This window comes from Triturus cristatus, chromosome 5_2, assembly GCF_964204655.1.
Source record: "Triturus cristatus chromosome 5_2, aTriCri1.1, whole genome shotgun sequence".
Taxonomy (NCBI): domain Eukaryota; kingdom Metazoa; phylum Chordata; class Amphibia; order Caudata; family Salamandridae; genus Triturus; species Triturus cristatus.
The window spans coordinates 666,727,480-666,747,391 of NC_140588.1; positions in this window are offsets into that span (position 1 = coordinate 666,727,480).

Here is a 19,912-nt window from a genome sequence, read left to right on the forward strand (position 1 = left end):
GCCAGTGACCTGATGTTCAATCAGAAGTACTGAGGAGGTTTGCCAAGCCCAGCCTGTCAAAGCACTCATCTGCTCTGGGGATGGGGTGTGCATCTATCCGGGTGAATGAGTTGAGTCCTCTGTAGTTCATGCAGAACCGGAGTTCTAGTGTGGTACATGGTGGGCCAGCCATTGGTACCAATACCACAGAGCTGGACCAAGGACTATTAGATGGCTCAATCATCGCTAACACCAGAATCCTGGACACTTTCTCTTTGATGCTAGCTCTTGTCCTGTCAGACAACCGGTAAATTGTGTTCTATACAGGTGGAATGTCCTCAGTGTCAACATCATGACTGCACAAGTGTTGTTAGTCCAGGGGAGAAGGAGAACAATGGGGCAATAAGTTCTAGTAACTGGTAACACTTACCTTGCGGTTCTGGGGTCAAGGTGGTAGAGAGGTTGACACCCCCACTGACCCATGGTGTTCCTGTGCAGAGAGGAGATAAGGGAGAGGTTCACTCTCCTCTTCTGCTCCCTCGTCAGTTACTAGAAGCATGCTCACTTTGGTCCTCTCGAAGTGAGGCTTTATTCTGCTCACATGGAGCATCTTTAGGGGGTTCCTAGGGGTCTGGAGGTCCACCAGGTAGGTGGCCCCTCCCTTCCTCTCCTTATGGTCAGTCCAGCGGTCCTGGAGAAGGCTGAAACTACACCAGTGTGTCATTCAGGTCTTACCAGAGGCTGATCACCTCTTGGCTGTCCTCTAGGTTACATTTTGACTTCTTCCAGGAGCTTTGCATTTGGCTGCAGATGGCCAGCATGTAGCTGACCACATCCTGGGGGGTTTCTTGGGAGATTTCTCACACCCCTACTTGACAAGTCTGAGAGGTCCTGTAACAGGGTGTCCATAGAGGAGTTCAAAGGGAAGAACCCTACTCCTTTCTGTGGCATCTCCCTGTAGGTAAATAGAATGTATGGCAAGAGGATGTCACACTAACGCCTATTAAACTCAGGCAGGCACATTTTCATGCCTTTCATAGTCTTGTTGAAAGTTTCAACTAGACCATGGGTTTGGGGGTGATAGAGTGAGGTGATATTGTAAGTCACACTACACCCATCCCACATGGACTTCATGTACGCTGACATGAAGTTAGTGCCTTTGTCTGACACTTCCTCCTTGGGGAAAGCAACATGGGTAAAGATCCCCATAAGAGCTCTCACCACTACGTATGCAGTCACTAACCTCAGAGGGATTAACTCTGGTTAGCAGGTGGCATGGACCACCAAGACCAGGACAAACCTGTTGCCTAAGGCTGTCTTGGGGTCCAAGGTTATAATGATATAGATTGCCATCTTTTCAAAGGGCATGCCAATGATGGGTAAGCTGTGTGCTTTTTCCCTAATTTCCCATAGGCCTGGCAAGTGGAACAGAGCCTCCAGAATGTATCTGAGTCTGTCTTCATTCAGGGCCTCTAAAATTAGGATACAAGCCTGGCAAAGGTCTCGTTTTACCCCAAATGTCCTCCCAGGGCAATGTTGCGAGCCAGGCCCAGTAGGAAGGTCAGTAGCATTGGGGGACCGCCAGCACACAGGGTGGCCCAGCACAAGGAACCATAGACTCACTGTAAAGGTGATTGTTCTCCCAGTAGATTAGGTGATGCCCTGAGGCTTCACCTGCTACATGAGCTGAGGCGTGGTGCCTCAAGTCCTCAAGAGCAATACACTCTTTCTGTGCTTGGCAGGATTCTTCCCTAGAGGGCCCACCATCAACCTGCCAGCTGGCATGCTCAGGTAGGTCATCTGGGGCAGCAATGTCTTCGCCGGTTGACTCAGGGGCCTCCTTCTCAGGGACATCGTCAACCTAAACCACACAAACTTCAGGGACTGGTTTCCTGAGCCCCTTGCCCCTCATCTTGGCAGCTGTCTGGACCATTGTTCCAGGCTCCAGACCTACTTGACTCCCTTCCCGGGGAGCCAAGGCTTGTGTGGTCATACAGACCCACTCAGGCAATCCTGAGCTCTCCTTCCTTCCAGGTAGTGTACTACAGGTCACTTCCTAACAGACATTCAACAGGCACGGCAGGGCTCATAGCAAGTTTCAGAGAACCTGGGACCCCACCTCACTTAAAGGGAACCACAGCCACCGGTGGATGGCTCTTGCAACTATGTTTTATCAACTACAGGGCCACTTTTGACCATGTAAATTGTAACAGGCTGTGGGCCAAACAGGCAAATTGAGGCATACCACAGACTTTGCTGAACTTGATAATCAATCTGCACACAGATACATGGTATCAGAGAAAGCTGGGTGATGCATACCAACCGAGAAGTGACTCAAACAGGGATGTGTAATAGCCCCGACCCTGTTTAACCTGTTCTAAGCAGACCTTGTTCCGTCACTGAATGCCTGCAACTCACACGCACCAAGATTAGGAGGTTTCGCACTAGCATGCCTTCTTTACGCAGATGACTTAGTCCTGAACAGTCACATGCAGGTGGGCCTACAGCATCTTCTTATCACCACACAAGAATACTCTGAAGCTAATGGCCTAACCACCAACCTTTAGAAAACAAGGTACACATCTGGACTTTGTGGGAGACTCAGAAGAAGGACTACAAACCTGGAGAAAACAAGGACAATGACGATCAGGAAAATCCTAATGAAATCTCCGGCCTGGTTCTGGGGGAGCACACATATTGAATCTGCATCGGAATATAAATATCTAGGAGTGATTATCGACAAGGACGGCCACTTCATTGCCCAGAAGACAGAATCAGATGGAAGGGCCTCGTCGTGGCAGCTTTATTAAGGAATGTCAACTCGAAACTGAGTGGTCCATCGCTACTTCCCTTAGCTCAAGTTGTACGTGCCAAACATTTACCAACAATAGCCTATGGCAGTGAACCGCAGAGGGGCAGGGACTCAAAAGCACTAGACAGCACAGGCATAACAGTGTAAATAATCATCTCTGGCTTGCTCAAACACCCCTCGCCCGCCCAGATCAGGTTGGAGTTTGGCCTATATAAACAGACCCTGGTAAGACAAGTAGAATATATCATCACCTAGGAAAAAGTCCGGAAAGCCACACCAGGAACTCTTAACCATTACCTGTGGTTAAAATTACAACGGCAAGCTTCATCGCCCACCTCATATTACCTTAAAAATAGCCTGATCAACATGAGGCTAGCTCAGCTTTGGCAAACACCTACCAATAATTCAACATTAAAAAAACTTGCATGGGAAATGGTCACACTTCTATAATGGATCGAGGACAAAGCTTCCCTATCAAAAAGGGCCCATGGCTGGATGACCCTGAGCACTTACACAGCACCCGGTCCTCAAAAATACTTTCTCTTTGTGTATGCCAAAACCATCAAAATTCAATTCTTGAAGTAACTACTGGTCCTACTACCCTGCATACAGCACCTCCTACATAGGCTCAAGTAACAAGCACGTTCCATCTGCCGCTTATGCGGCTCAGCACCGGAGAGCCTGCTGCACCTTCTATGCACATGTAAAGATCTTCTGAAAGAACGAAAACAACTATTGAAACCTCATTTAAACCAATGAGGGATTCACAACCGGAGGCAAGCTGTGTTAGCTGGCTTCATACCTGGAGACCCACAGATAAACTGCCGCTTGGTGAAATTTCTGAGACTGGTGGAAAAAAAATGCCAGAGCACTGACGAAGCTTCACCAAACAGTAATATTAGAACAAACATAAAGCTTTGCCCAAGATAGCATTGGACCTCACATTGCATTTCTCCCTATGCAGTGACCACATTGCACAATAACATCAGATAAAACGGTTACCCCCTAAAAGATGCATAGAAAATTAGCTTAAAATTACAAGTTGAAATGAAGATGGACAACAACTATTTTAACTACTCCTTTTTTATAGAACTCTTACAAAAATATTATGACGTGTCTTGATGCAATGGTTTTAAGTAACAATGCAAATAAAATAAACTTGAAACCTGAAACCGCATATGCCGAAGATTACTTCCAGTATTCTAGCACCAAAAGTTTTGTATGGGTGTCCTCTCAAAGGCACAGGTCTTTAGCCTCAGATGCCCCCATGCCATGCGCTTCCTCTCTTATGCCAAGAACTACTACCAATATGCCACCACTGGCATTTTGCCATAGATGTCTATATGCCAAGAATTACCTCATGCTTGCAAGGATTGCATTTTACCATAGGTAACACCTCTACACATAGATCTTTGGTGCACTTCCACAAAAGGCAATAATTACATCCAGTTTGCCAGGGCTAGCAGCCCATTCACTAGCATAAAACAAGTCCTTTCATGCATACATTTGAACACATATACAAACACTCTCTCACATTCTCTATCATGCACTCTTTCAGATGCTCTTATCTATTCTCATACAGACAAATTATGACACACTCATACATGCACACTCTAGTACACACACTCACTGACATACACACACATTGTAATACTTTCACACTCTAACATACACTTTAACATGCATACACTGCATCACTTGCACACTAACACAGACAAGATCTCACACATATTCCTACTCACACAATGTCCCATGCACACTCTCACTCACACTGCTGCATGGCCCTCTGCAATCTCTCTCACACTCTCACAGGGGCACACGCTGTTACTAATAAACACATTCACATTCAGGCATGTGAACACTTTGGCAGTCTTGCTCCCATTTTCCCTATTTGGTTTGAATATTATTTTGAAATCTCTGGGTTTAAAACTACTCCCACCTGAATATATGACAGGAGAGCTGAAGAAACCTTTAGAGTCATTTTCTTCATTGAAAAAGATAAGTGGATGTCATCCACATTTTAGTGAAAGTGGGCAGCCAACATATCTACTAGGGCTTTTGAAGGGGATTTTTTGCTGATGTGCCATCGGGGACAAAAAGATTTTACAATCTTAAAGGTTTCATTGGGAGAATTTTCTGATTGAGTTGTTTGACAAGCAAACGTCTCTGCTTTTGTTTTTTAATCATTTTTTAAAAAGTATTTTAGGGCAGCCTTCTATATTGCCTTATCCTCAGGGAGGTAGTTTTACATACCTGTTTCATAAATGGTGATGTGAGGAAAACCAAGCCGATAATGGTTAATTTCTCCTTTCCCACTCCTGTTTTTTGTCCCCAAACAAGCTGGGGCCAGGCAGGAAGGGAGGGTATGCCTGACACTTTTGGGGGGAGGAAGCCTCTGTAAAAGTCTCATACTTAGAAGTGGGCACCAGGTGTAAAAATATTGGACATCAGACCCAAACTCTTCAGTACACATCTTTACTTGTGGAAGACTCAGAAGAAGGACTAATTTGCTGCAGAAAGGACTGCCACTCTGCTGTTCTGATGTGCTGCCCTCCTGCCTGAGTAAGAAGGACTGGACCTGCATCCTGACCCCAGGACCACCAGAGTGACTCCAAGGGCTGGTTGGCTGGCTTCCTGATCAGATGCCTCAGTGACAGAACGAGCTCCCTCTATCTTGATCCCAGCACTTGGACTCTATCAGCTGTGAGCCCTGCCCTCCTATGTGGTGCCAACCCAGTACTGTATCCTTGGAAGGGGGTTCCACCAACCCAACGGCATCATGACACATAGTTTCCCAGAAACTCTGCAGTGGAGCTGTTGTGAGATGCATCACCTCACCAATCTCTGTAACAGGACTGCTGTGTGACACATCCCCAACCCACTACTTCTCATCACCACCTGCGCCCTACCAGGAACCACCACTGCGTGATGCATCCACGACGTAGACCTTCACATCACAATCCCCTTGTCGATGGCATTCTCGATGACAACGCAGGACTCTGCATTGAAAGGCCCGGAGCTTCTTTGGAACTAGGTGGTGCACAATGCATCCTCGATGCAAGACTTTGCTTTGCAAGCACCTCGTCGACCGCCTCCTCAATGACAATGCATTGCCTCGCATTCCAGCCTTGAGTCTCCTAGGAACCTCGACGCAGGAATCTTCAAAGCTCCACAACCAGGATTTAAGGTACATTGTTCAGCAGCCTAACTGGGTCCCTGTAACCGGCCCATGCTCCATCGTGGCAGGCCTGCATTTGTGACCTTGTCCCAGTCCAGTTAGCGCGTTGTGCTTTTTGGAAATATTTCCACATAATTATTTAAAATTACATATCTTCAGTTCTACTGATTGGATTTTTGTAGTTTTGGTCTTAAATTATGTATTAAATGTGACTCTTTTTTTAAATTGGTGCGGGATTTTTCTTGTGTGGTAGTTCACTTTACTACTGTTTGAAGTGCTGCATAAATACTTTACACATTGCCTCTAAGTAAAACCTGACTGCTTTTGTGGCAAGCTACCAAAGGGTTAAGCACAGGTTAATTTGAGATTTACTTTCGACTTTACCCTGACAAGGACTGTGGTTGCTGATTGAGTAAGGTTTCACCCCCCCCTTAACCAGTAATGCAATTTCTTTCACCAGCCCATTAATGCCCCCATCAGAGTAGGACTTCCCCATCGTGGCAGTGTAGGCAAGGAACAAGGATGACCAAGGATTCTCCCCCAAGCCAAGAACATAATTCAGACAACCTATCTGGTTTGGGGAATTACTTTATTATAATTTTTGTAGGTTTAGAGTGTGTTTCACACATCAAAATTATTTTGAGGGTTACTCCTACTATTCCACCTACACATGGCTGGTCATAAGATTGGTTGAGAGTGGTTGAGTTAGTGGTGGTTGAGATGGCAGTGTTGGAGGATGAGCTGGTGGAGGTGATGCAGCCAGATGAAAGTAGTGCAGGTGGTTGTTGTGTGATTGCCAGGCTGTGTGTCCCTTCCCCACTGAGGTTCCTCTGTAGAATATTCTGCATGCGCTGGCTGTGAAGTCTGACATTTTAATTTTTCACTTATTGCCTCTATCATTTTCTTGACCAAGGCCTGTTGCACTGTGCTCTCTTCCCTAAAAGTTTGAAGATGCTCTTGTGTGCATTTTGCAATTTTATCCAATACACGGGTCTGCCTGTCAATTATGAGACCTTTAATGAAGGCAGCTATATCATGGACAGTAATCTCCATTGCCTGAATATGTTCCCACACAGTTGGTAAATATTATCCTTCCAATGAGCAGCATTAGACCATGTCAACCTCCTGGCCATCTGCAGTGCCCACTGCGCTGTTCAGCCCTAGAGAAAGCGGTGCCATCAGGGTGCTGGTGGGGGGAGAAAGATGAATGGGGGATACCTGTTCCTTACCAAGGCTATTCTCTCCCACAGAACATTGTGAGAAAACAGGAGATGCACCTCCATTGAAGGAGTATGTAGGAGATAGTAGAGGCACCTGGTAGATGAGGTATTTGTGGCTGTGCAGAAGTTCGTTTTGCCTACACAGAATAAGCATCCTTGGTTGCTTAGCTAATGCCTGGGGAATTACAATCTTCAGAAGTGATTTAGGAAGAACACTGCTGCACAGCCATTAAGTGGCCTTCTTGTAGATGTTCTGTGTGGGATCAACAATGTTCTCATCTTCCAAGTACTCATCCTCCTTCTTGACCAGCTCCTGCTACGTTTCCTCTTTTTGTCAAGGAGTGCTGCCCACTCATGATGTTTGGAGGAGGATTAGATTTTCTCCTCTGAGTGCTTGCCATCCTCCCCTAAAGATGGGTTAGCATTATCATCTGGTACAATGTACCCAGTATCTGGAAGAAGATGTCAGCAGTGGGAGAACATCAATTTCAGTTGTGTGTCTAATTTTTTAACACAATGCTTCGATAAACCATTGTTCTGCAATATAAATCATAAAGTCGGTACCATGTGAGCATAAACTAACATGAAATTAATGGTTGATCCATTAATGCGATTTTTATATTTCAAGAATGTAGCTGCAGCCACAGAGATTTGATTTTTAAAGATTCCCTATGAGGTCATCTGTTGAACCTGTGCCCTTGTAGCTGGTGTTTCCAGAGTATCTCCAGTTCCAGCAGCTATAGAGATAAGAATTTTGTACAATGGAAATTGTCAATTTATGAAAGTCATAATGACCACAAACACTGACACATTAGAGATAAATGAAAGAAAGAAAAACAAACAAAACCAATAAAGAGACTTTTAACATGTAATATACTTAAAAAATTAAATAAATGAGTTATTGAAAGGACTAACATGAGCTAGAAGTTAAGATCATAGGTTTCCAGACTTACCTGATTGATGAATGGCAGAGGGTCAGAAATAGTGCTGCCAGGGTGCCCCCTGATGGAATTAGTGGTGATGATCCCATGGTGGACACCAGAGGCCCTTGAATGAGACAATCTGACAGGAAAGAGAAGCATAAATAGCAGAATAAGCCATTATAAATCATACATAAAGATTCTATTTATATGGTTTCAGTGTCAACACTCACAGATTTCTCCCCTGCAAGTTAATCCAAGTGAATCCAATAGCTAATAGATACTATACAACCGTCCTGAATCTTGCCATGTCAAGATTATATTTCACTACAATTATAAGACATTCAAAAACACATTGTCAAATATACCTCAGGATTTAACAAAACAAGTGATAGGAATCATCTACAAGGTGTTAGACAGGTTGAGTTGCAGAACCTGCTCTCTGTGTGCCCTGCTGCACTTAAAATATCTCCTGCCCAATCTACTTAAAAGAGTGACTGTCTACAAAGATTAGAAAAGATAAATAATTATACAACATGTAGGAATTTATAAGGATTGTATTATTTGGTGTTTTAAGGAATATATGGGATGTGGTCCTAATAAAGCAGGTATTAGTGAAGCACAGATTAGAGAGAGTTATTCTAGGTTTGATTATAGAGAGAGAGAGAGAAAGAAAGTGAGGAAAGGTGTTGCCAGTATGTATGTAAGTGAATTGAAGTCAGGTGTGTATGATTTGTTTCACTTGTATATTCTATTTCCTTTCATGTGGAGGTCTTTGCCTGGTGTACAAGGACTACACCCAAGTGCGTAAAATACATTTGGATTTACTATCATAAATAATGTTTATTCTGACTCCACCCCCTATACTGACAGGTTGGGGACACATACGTTTTTACTTTGTAATTAATTCTCTCTCGAAAACGATAAATAGCCTAAAATGGTAAATTTACTACAAAAGGTAAAAAAGTAAACGTGTAAATGTACTCACATGTAAGTTTACCTTCATGAATAGGATCTGATGTTACATATCTTAAAGGTATACACTAAGGGAACAGGTTTAGATCCCCTAACTGTATAGCACAAGGACTTAGTTCAATGTTCAATGTATGAGGATGGCAAATCTGGTTTACTGCAGACCTGAACTCTACCCTTTTTCACGGGGGAGAAGTACTTTCTGGGAAACAAAACAGTCACTTTATTCTCAAGACGTAGAAGTGATTGTGAATCCCACCTTTTATGCTTAGGATGTCACACTCAAGCATCTGTACTAACAGTGACACAATGCAATTTTGCAAAAAATAGTTTTGCAGTGACCTACTACTTAGGGCCCAATTACAATGCAGCCTGGAATGCCTCCGACCGTTGGTCAGAGCCCTCCAGCCCGCATCGTATTAGGCTGGTCGATTCCTTTCCGCCCGAGCCATTTAGATGGGCTCAGTTGGAAGGGAATCGGAAAAGGTTTTCCAATTGTGCACATGCCATTCTCTATATTTTGGTGGAGGTACCTGACAACTCTGAGAAGCAGATAATCAGGGCATCGTGGCCAGACTCATGTCATGTTGTGGTGCAAACTGAATGTGCCTGCATGTCATGAAGTGTGAAGACAGCTTGTTTGAAGCTGACAATGGAAAATAATTCAGTCAGGCTTAGACTTAGGGGGCGATTATGATGGCAGTCGGATGAGCGTCCGATCGCCATCATTGCGGGAACGGGATGACCACAAGTTAGGATCTGACCACCATGGAGGCAGTCGGAAACATGCCTCTTTGTATTGAGGCTTGTGCTGCGGCCCAGAAAACGGCCGCAGCACAAGCCCCGATGCAAATGGGCATGTTTTCAAACATCCCTGCACATTGTGGCAGGCACCATGCAGTGCCTGCCGCACAATGCAGGAATGATTAGGGGGGCACCAAAGGACCGCCCAGGGCCCATAGCAGAGGGCCACAGGGGACAGAGGCTCTGGTAGGTGCCCTAAAAATGCCTTTCCGCCAGCCCTTTTCACATCAGAATAACCAACGTTAAATTGCTGGCAGAAAGGTGTATCGTAATCTCCAGGACGATGCCTGAGAAGGCAACACTTCCATTTTGGAGAATGTGATCGGAACAATCAGAAGATGTTGGTCAGTTCCAGGGCCAATGCGGTCCAACTGATCGTATCCTGATGCCGCGGTCTGATCGTGGTTAGAAATGTCGGTGGGACCGCCAGCACATCTGTGTCGGTCCTACTGACATTGTAATGGACTCCTAAGTATATTTAAAAGTGGAATCTGGCTCAGGAACTTATATCACTGATATGTCCCTGACCACCAAATGACAGATTGATTGAAGTCACTTATCAAAGATGGTTTCAGTGAGTTCACGTATGAGATCATTGCCCTCATTCACCTCACCTTCATCTTGCTATAGCATGTCCTATGTATCACTGTCTGGTTGCCACTTGTAATCACCATGTGGAATAAAAGGTATATTCCAATGAAGGGCAATGCTGTGAAGTATGCACATAGCACCACGATCTTGCTGTCCTTGCCTGGAGAGTAGAGGAGGGCACCTCCGTTTTAGTCCAAGTACCTGAACCATGGCTTCAGGAGCCTAAACATCAGCTCCACGTGGATGGGAGTCGTCTTTGCTGTTGTTGGGTTTCTCAGAGGAGTCACTAATCAGGCGAAACGTGGACAGCCTAAGTTGACTGAAAAACATAAACACAAATATAACATTAGTCAGTCATCTGATTATATGTATGTCCAGATCATTACATTTTATAAGGCTAAAACATATTGGATCACACTTACCAGTCAGGCCATCCTTGTAAAAAGCTTGCAATCTGTTGTGGTACTCAGCTATAGAATAGCAACAGTGAGCCAAATGCAGAATCCTGGGAATCTTGAACAGACTTTGGCCTGTAAAGGTCCAAGGTGCAAACCACCTGTACATTGATAAAGTAGAAATATTTACTATTCCAGCATACCTGCTCTCAGTCATAAAATGGAAAAATTACAAAATGGGTATCATCAATGATGCTGAGGACATGTGGTATGCCATTCAATCCATAACACTCCACATGGTTACTTTACAGCTTTGCAATATCCACAAAGAACTGGATATACTCATGCATGTGTCAAAGCATAACATCCAGAAACTGGTTGAGGGCATCGGAAAAGGTTTGTTGAGGCATTCCAGTGGAATCTCCCACAGTAATCTGAAATGAATTTGTTGCACAGAAATGTAACACTGCCATGATCCTCACAATGGGTGGGATGGCAGTATCTATGTTGATGTTGTGCAACAGTTCACAATTCCATTGATGATCCCATGTTTCAATTGTTTTGCAGACATGCTTATTCTTCCAAATGATGAGTTTCTCTTGCGTGGGGTGTAATGGTCTGTACAGACACTCATTGCATTGACAAATGCTTCTCCATAGTGCCTGGGGTGGCTGATGGACATTTCTTTAAAATATAATTGTAATATTTGGATGATATTGCTGCGCACATGTTACAGTGTCTTAAAGTTTGAGCAAAACTCATTACTACATCAGTGACATGGTGCATGTCTACAGTGAGAGTACTAGTTGTGTTGCAACTGGCAGACACAAATACTTCTTCAAATGCAGATTGTAAGCATTAGGGGCTTATTCACAAACTACATTTTGTAGTACGTTTAGAAGTACTACCATGGTATTGCTTGCCAACTACAAAATGATATTCACTAATCTACATGCGGAGGTCTCTGCCTCCAACTCTCCTACCTTTTCTCTGTAGAGAACTGTGCAAACGTAGGCTTACATTTTAGTAGTTAATATGGAAGGGAGTGAGGGAGTAGCTGGAAAATTGGGAATGATTACTACAAATGTACACGGGTTAGGAGAGGAATAACAGATTTAGGGAGAATTTAATGAGGAGTTTAGAATGGTAAAAGGCACCCACCCAAAAAAGAGTAAGCCCCTTACTATTCACAAACTGCACTTCTATATTTACAACAGCCAAAATGGACCCACAAAAGTTGTAAATGTATTACAGCTCAGAGAAAGGTTCAGCAGCGCACATGGCCACCTCTGGTACTATGACCCCTTACATGGACAATAATGGTGGTAGGGACTTAAAATAGAACTCCTTAGGAAATAATGTAAAAATGTATTCATTTGTTTCAATTTTAAAAAAAATATGTATAAATAACATTTAATATTAACAAATCATTTATAAATAAAAATAAATATTTGAATACCTTTTTATTACAAAAGTCACTTTAGATTTTTAAGAATGGACTTTTGATACATAATAAATATATATAAACTGCTTTAGGAGGGTGTTTTATTTTTTAAATACAGCATTCAAAAAATAATGGTAATTTCATTTAAAAGTATTTAACATATAAACTTTTAATCAATATTTAAAGGTAATTGTGCTCTAGCATTTTTATTTTTTTCTCCTATGTTTGAACTGAATATATGAATTACCATACATGAAGCTTTATCTGATAAATGGTTTAACTATTTTTCAATGGTTAATAACCCTTTTTACTTTTCCCTATGCTTTACCATAGTGAGATCTCTGCTCCTGTGGTGAAGACTTCCAACTTTGTGTAAAATGTATTAGTGGTATATTTGCCCTCCTAAACTAGGAGTTCATGAGGTGAGACATGTATGTCTATACTTTGTAGTATATTTACACATGTAACTGATGAATAACCAAAAGCAGTACATTTACTTCAAAGTGTAAGAGTAAATTTAAAAGCAAGGATTTGGGGATTAGACTCCATAAAATGACCAATATGTTTAAACATACATATGTATTTGTAGTTTAGCATATTAAAGCAAATAAACATTTTATTCTGAAATATGCATGTCAAACTATCCGAAAATATTTTATATGTAAAAAATATGAAACACTGTCACATTTTGCCATTTATAATACAGGCATTTGAAATATTTCTTCAATTATTTTTTACTAAATTTCTATCACATTTGATACAAATTGCATGCTTGACAGTTTACCTCTATTGAATGCAATGAGAGCTTGGTAATGTTTAGTAATGGGAGCAATGTCATCCATGAATAACTCTTCCGTCAATGACAGAAATCCTGTCCATCATATTTCCAGATATCACCAATACTGATGTTTTTTAAGACGGACACAGTATGGTGGGTGACTCCTTTAGCTGCCATGGATGCCTGATTAGTTAATCAATGTTGTACCTACCGGTGGTAAAAGACCATCATATTGAAAATAATGGAGTCAGGGATTTAAAAAAAAGCTCATAGGATTTAATGTTAAATTAAATGAATCTATTTGAGCTTTTTTAAATATATAAACAAATTAAATTTAATGTTAAAACATTATATATAGTGGTCTTGGCCTGGGCAGGGAACCAAGATAGTGTGCCTAGCCTGGGCTCCTGAGCTAAGGCTCCCAATAATGTCTGGTACTATCACATGATCAACCTTGGCGGCATAGGGAAGCCGCTGCTGTAGCGGGCACTACTGGAGAACGAAGCTGGGGTGACCGCAGCGTAAATTCGCTGTTGCAGTGCACCAAAGACTGCAGCCCACCGACAATGGGACACACACAACAGGATGCTGAGTCAAGCATCCTTGCCTGGCCTCCCTGCTAAATATAGGCTGAAGCAAAGAGGTCTTTCTGCTCATCATTTCAATAGGCTGGAGGTCTCATCTCACAGCGCAACCAAGGAATCTTCACAAGGACTCATGGAGCCACATGGGATCATTCCACCCATTAGAGGTTTGCAAGCCACCCCCCCCTTCACTTTAAGCATTCTCATGAATCTCCTGCTCTTGGAGGTGTCGCCCTGTGCAATAACTTGAAAGCAGTGGAACCTCAGAGATGGGGCCCCTCTTTGCACCCTTACGTCACAAGCCCTCAACAGCTACCTCCATTAAAGACATGTTGGCCACCACATTGAATGCCAAATATAGTGACTTCTGATGAGGCTCCATTAGGAGACAGCGCACTCATGGCTGATCTTTCCTCATCTGCGATGAAGGGAGATTTACAATCCCCTTTAACAAGAAACAAAGAAGGACATTGCAGCCACGCACCCAAATTTCACAAAAGCACTCACAGAGCTATCAGCTGAATGGACTCGAGTCCTGCCTGGACCTAGTGGTGGAGACAGTGGCACAGCAGAACCAGGAACAAGACGATTTCCCCAAGAGGGTGTCAGCACTGGAATCCCCACAACAAACTTTGACCAACACATTGAATGACTTTTCGTTATGCACCAGTTTTCTTTTTCCAATCCTACACGTCGTGTAAAGGATAAAGTTTTGCACTGCAATCATGAAAAAGTCCTTTTTTCATCTTCTCTGGGATGATTGACTAGTGATTATCTTTTAATTATTTGGGACATCAAATTTGAGGCTTATTTAGTCTACATTCAACCAAGGTTGGCCAGAAACCTCTACAGAAACTTGAGGTTGGAAACTTTACCAACAACCTCTTTTTGCAGTAGCTGGTCATGGTGTTTTCCAGTACTTGCACCTCTCATAAGTCCCAAAATGAAACAGAAGGTCATATTCTTTTCTTTTACAAAGCACATAGTAGAGCATGATCTAAATGAGTGAAATGGCTTGGTAAATTATATGGGATAAAGCAGCATATTGTTGCATTAAGAATTTGTACGACCAATGCAAACCCTAAGGTTGCCTTTACACTAGCCACATTTGTATATTCTGCTTGGATCTTGCAAAGTATAGCTTGGAAAGTGATCCCTAGACACTTATCTTTTCTGTAATTGTTTGCAGATATTTGTACGTTGCATGATTGCACTATATTGTTGTAAGGAAAGTGGGTCTTTTACTTGTTATATTCCATTGTATTCGATTAGGATAAACTTGTGTCTGACTGAACAAGATAGATTGAACAGGAATAGCAATGTATTTATTTGAATTACTGTTAATGAACTTCAAGATTTGTTTTGATTTTTTAATGTATTTTTAATGATGTCTTTATACTTGTTTTGTTGTACTTGTCAATGGACATTGTATCTGAACTGACAATAAATTTGATTTGATTAGAATACGAAAATCAATCCCATTGCAACATTATATGGTTTAGAGGTGTAAGTGCCACCATTTTGAAAGCCCATGCTGAAAACAATGTGTAGGGTCTGTTCCATCACTTTCTTCAGGAGCATTCACCTACCTCGAGACCTGGTTCTGCCCTGGTGGACCATGAACCAATGAACTAACCTCTCTCCCCGCTGAGACTGACTGGTTGTACCTTTCAGCCCTCTCTGTGGCAGTCACGCTCTGGCTTACACGAATACACTGTTATATCCTTTGCATTGTCAATTAGGTGGATGGGTGGGGACCCTGAAACCATCATGTGAGCTGCTCCCTCCACACGGCTAATATGTATCACTCAGACAAATTTTCTTGTTCATGGTTATGTTTTTCATTATTTTACAGATTTAGTTTTATTGTTGTTGCTTCATACCTCCTGCATTATTCCAGGACGGCCACAACTCTCTTTGGCAAATATGACAAAGCCACTAGGTGCCTACTAAGGGTCATAGACTGAGCCATTATAAGGGAGGTTCACCATGCATTTATTAATACTAGCAATAGCAGGGCAATGTTTTCATATAGTTAAAAGATGCATCAACTTATTAAAGTCTCTTTGAACATTCAAGGGCAACAATTCACAGATGAATAGGAACATGGCTTAACACAAAGGAGATGGATAACGCCATGATACAAGAGACACACCTTCTCTCGCCTGACACTAAGAGTCTCCATTAATATTATTTCCCATTCCAGTTGCATGCGCTAGTCTCATTAAGACCAAAGGGGTGGCCCTCAGATTCAAGCCAGGCCTATCCATGAACACAGATCAGACATATGCAGATAGCTAAGGCGGGGTGCTGGGTTTGAGATTCTCAGTGGGTACATATGCTGTTACATTCCTCTTGATTTTGGGTCCCAACGATAATAAGGATGAGTTTTATGGCTCTCTGCTCCCATTGACATTACACTTTACCAAGGGGCGACTGAATATTGTGGGAGACTTCAACACAGTTCTGAATTCTTCAACTGATCACTCTGTAGCACGCTGCAACACACACTCTGTCCCCCATTCCTGACTCAAGGTATACTGTATTTACATATCTGGAGTGATACTTTTTACTCCACTGTCAATAGGACACAAATGCAGGTGGATTTTTTACAAAATGTTTTCCGATATCGCAAGCCACAAAGCCTATCAGGCATCACAGGAACTGAGACACTGTTGGACCACGCCCCAGTGTTCCTACTGTTCGACGTTGGTGCTCTTCCCCACTCTAGGATCCCTACATGGTACATTAATGAGATTGCCTTTCAATACCTAGCATTGGGGGACTCAATATGTGAATCACTTAAACATTACTCTAAGGATAAAAATGTGTCTTGTGCAACTCTGTGGGAAGCGACTAAGGCAGTACTGAGTGGCGAGCTATTAAAACATATGTCCACCTTCACTAAATGAGCTACGCAAAAAAATACCTGGAGGCCTGCCTTTCTCATATCAAGGCCCAATTCAAAGACACAGGCTCAAATAGAGTCTATAGGGAACCTGGGGAGATCTGGAACAGCCTTAAATGACCGACGCAGCACAGAATCTTCTTCATGTTAACCAGAAATGCTGTGAAAAGGATGATAAAGCCAACTGTTGGCATACAAATTGAGACAAAAGCAAACAAGAAACCATGGGCCAAATGTTCCTATGGTCCAATTACATTATTGCAATTATTTGTGAATCGCACTTTGGTAAATGCAACTTGGTATGTACGCATTTCTGAGTGACTCAAATTGTGACTCGCAGTTTTGGAGATCCCATTTGGGATTTCCAAAATTGCAAACGTGGTTGCAAATTGCGAAATCGATAGAAAACATAAAGACGCCTAAGGGTCACAGACCTGAACAGGAAGTGCTTTTCATTGCCTGTAGGTGAAGCAGAGAGAGAGGAGGTGCTGCAAACTAGTAGGTTGGAGAAACCTCCCTCCCTAAAAAACACCAAAGGCAAGCCAGAACGGACATAAGGAGGCAGGAAAAGAAAATAATAATTTTCTGAGAAGGGGATTGAAATCCTAACACAGGAATGCTGTTTATAAGCAAATCCTGTGCACACGTGACAATTTTGTTAATGAGAATACAAAAAAAACAACAAAGTTCAAAGAACAATAGAAAGATGTTGTTTTAATTCAAACAATGTCTTTCATCAATACAAAGGGCGCCAGCCGACACGTGTTTCGTCAACAGTAGAACAACTGTGACTCTTCAGGGCTGGGAAACAATATGATATTGGATCAAAAAACCACAAAGCAAAAGGAACCGAGTGACAATAAAAATAAACATGGTTGTGACAAAACATAAAGTGAATTAAAAAGGAAAAAACAAACCCAGAGCACGGTAAATAAAGTGACACAATAAGTGACATTACACTATATGAAAAAGGACAAATGCCATTGTAAAAGGGGTAAAAACAAAAAGGAAAACGGCAAGAGAATTTGAAAAGAAAGGTAAGGGTTCATAAATGGAGACTAAATGACAAAAAGCATGAGAAATGAACAACTCTAGGATACTAACCTCATCAATAAAGCTGTCAACAGAGTCATCAAAACGGACAGAAATAACACACTTCGACCCAAAACTCGGATCAAACCTACCCTCCAAACAACTAGACTGATAACCAACTATAATGGCCTCAGCTCTGTGATCAGAAGAAGCATGAACAAACATTGGAACATTCTTCTCACAGACAGAAATCTCAAAGAGATCATCACCACCAAACCTTCGATCACATTCAGACGTGAAAGAACTTTGCGCAACAGGCTTAGCCCTACCGTTCCTCATTCTGCCCCTACACGCTCTTGGCTCACACCTCACACCATTGGCTTCCACAAATGTGGATGCTGTGGTGTTTGCAAATGGGCATTGAATGGAGTCAAGGAATTCTCCAGCCATCATAAACGCCGTTTTGAAATCAGGTCTAACATTAATTGCAACACCAAATTAGTTGTGTATGTGCTTGAGTGCACCTGCAAGAGCCAATACGTGGGCAGCACCATCAGAGCCCTGAAAGAAAGAATCAGCGAACATGCCAGAGCCATTCACACCAACGACTCAAGATACCCCATGGCCATACATATAGGCTCTTGCCCCACTCAAGGAGCTCACAAGAGATTTTCCTTTTTTGGAATTGACATTGCCCAACCCAACATAAGGGGTGGCAACCGTGAACTAAGATTGAGACGCCTTGAAGCAACCTGGATAATGCGTCTTCACACAGTGAGCCACGGCCAAAATTCTGACCACGAACTTCAATATTTCTTGGGTTCTTAACCTGTACTGCTCTTCTTTCTTATCTCCCACTCATTGCTTTTTTGCCCTTTATTGCTGACTACTCCTCTTGTGCTCTTAAAAAGCTTTTTTACCTTTTTTCCATACTTTGTTGTCCACTTCTTCCCTCTAATAACTGTTTCTCTCTTCCTTCCTTGTTTTTTTCTCACTAGAACTTTAGCCTTATTTTCCTATTTCTGAACTTTTTATTATTTTGTTCGTTTGATACACTGCGAAATATATACTACATCTAAGACATGTTATTTCTTTTTAAACGTTTACTTTTTGTCACTCATATTCACAGCACTTATTATTCTCTTTGAGTCTATCTTTCTGCATTAATTGTAATTATGTGGATTCTATAATTATGCTTCCTCTTCTTTTTCTATCTTTCCCTACATTCATCTTGCCACTCCCCCTTTTTTTCTACTATGTCATGTACATTTTGTGTTCACTTGCTCACAATTTATTTTGTTCTGACTTTAACATTTGTACTGTTGATGTGGCATTTGCCCATCTCGCGATTGTTTATTCATGCTTTTTGCTTTTTAATTACTTTTTCACGTCATTTTGTTTGCAACAACATGTTTGATTGGGCGTAGTCTCTCTTTTGTTTTTACCTACGTCACTAGAACCCTCACTTCCGGCTTTTTTCACGAAGGTTAGCCTTCTAGTCTTCAGTTGTATCTTCCTTTATAACCGCTTTCCGGTTTTCCCTCCATCCTCCCGCACTTCGGCAGACAGATCTCCTACTTTGCACCGTCATTTACAGGTATTTGTTTTATCCCCGTACACATTGGCCCTCATGCCGTACCTTTGTTGTGCCCTTTTAGTTCCTCATTCCTACCGTTTCCTTCCAGCCCATTGGTTTCCTGGTCGCACCGACCCATGGGAGACCGCTTCACTTTTGATCCCGACGGCCTTTTATTTTCTCGTGACATTGCTCATCGTGGTGAGTTTTGTGTGCAGTTTTGCTTCCACACTATGTTGCTATTGATTTAACTATTATACCCTCCTCTCAGCCTGCTCCTACATTTTCCGTTTTGCCTTTTGCTTTTCTTCACAACCCTGCTGTTTTTTCATAGTGTTAGCTGTCTTTTGACATCACCTGTCGACTTAGACTTGTTATTTTTAATCTTATTTACATGGTGCCACGCACCGCTTGTCAGTTGCATGTTCTAGCGCCTGTGTACTCTTTTCATTATTTTTCACCCTGTTCTTTTTACGGCACCCCTACCTCGTTTTCTGCCCCTTTGCCTCACAGTTGTTGCATCTCTTGACGTTTAATGTTCGACATGTTCTCGAATCTGCAGTTTTAATTTTCCGTGGTTTTGCGCCATTGGCTGTTTTTCTTAATACGATTTTCTTTCTAAAATTGTTTCAGCTGAATGTTTCCATCACTTGTTTTGCTTAATATGTTTAGACATTCTCTACAATTTGTTTCGTACCAATATTATTTCAATTAGGCAG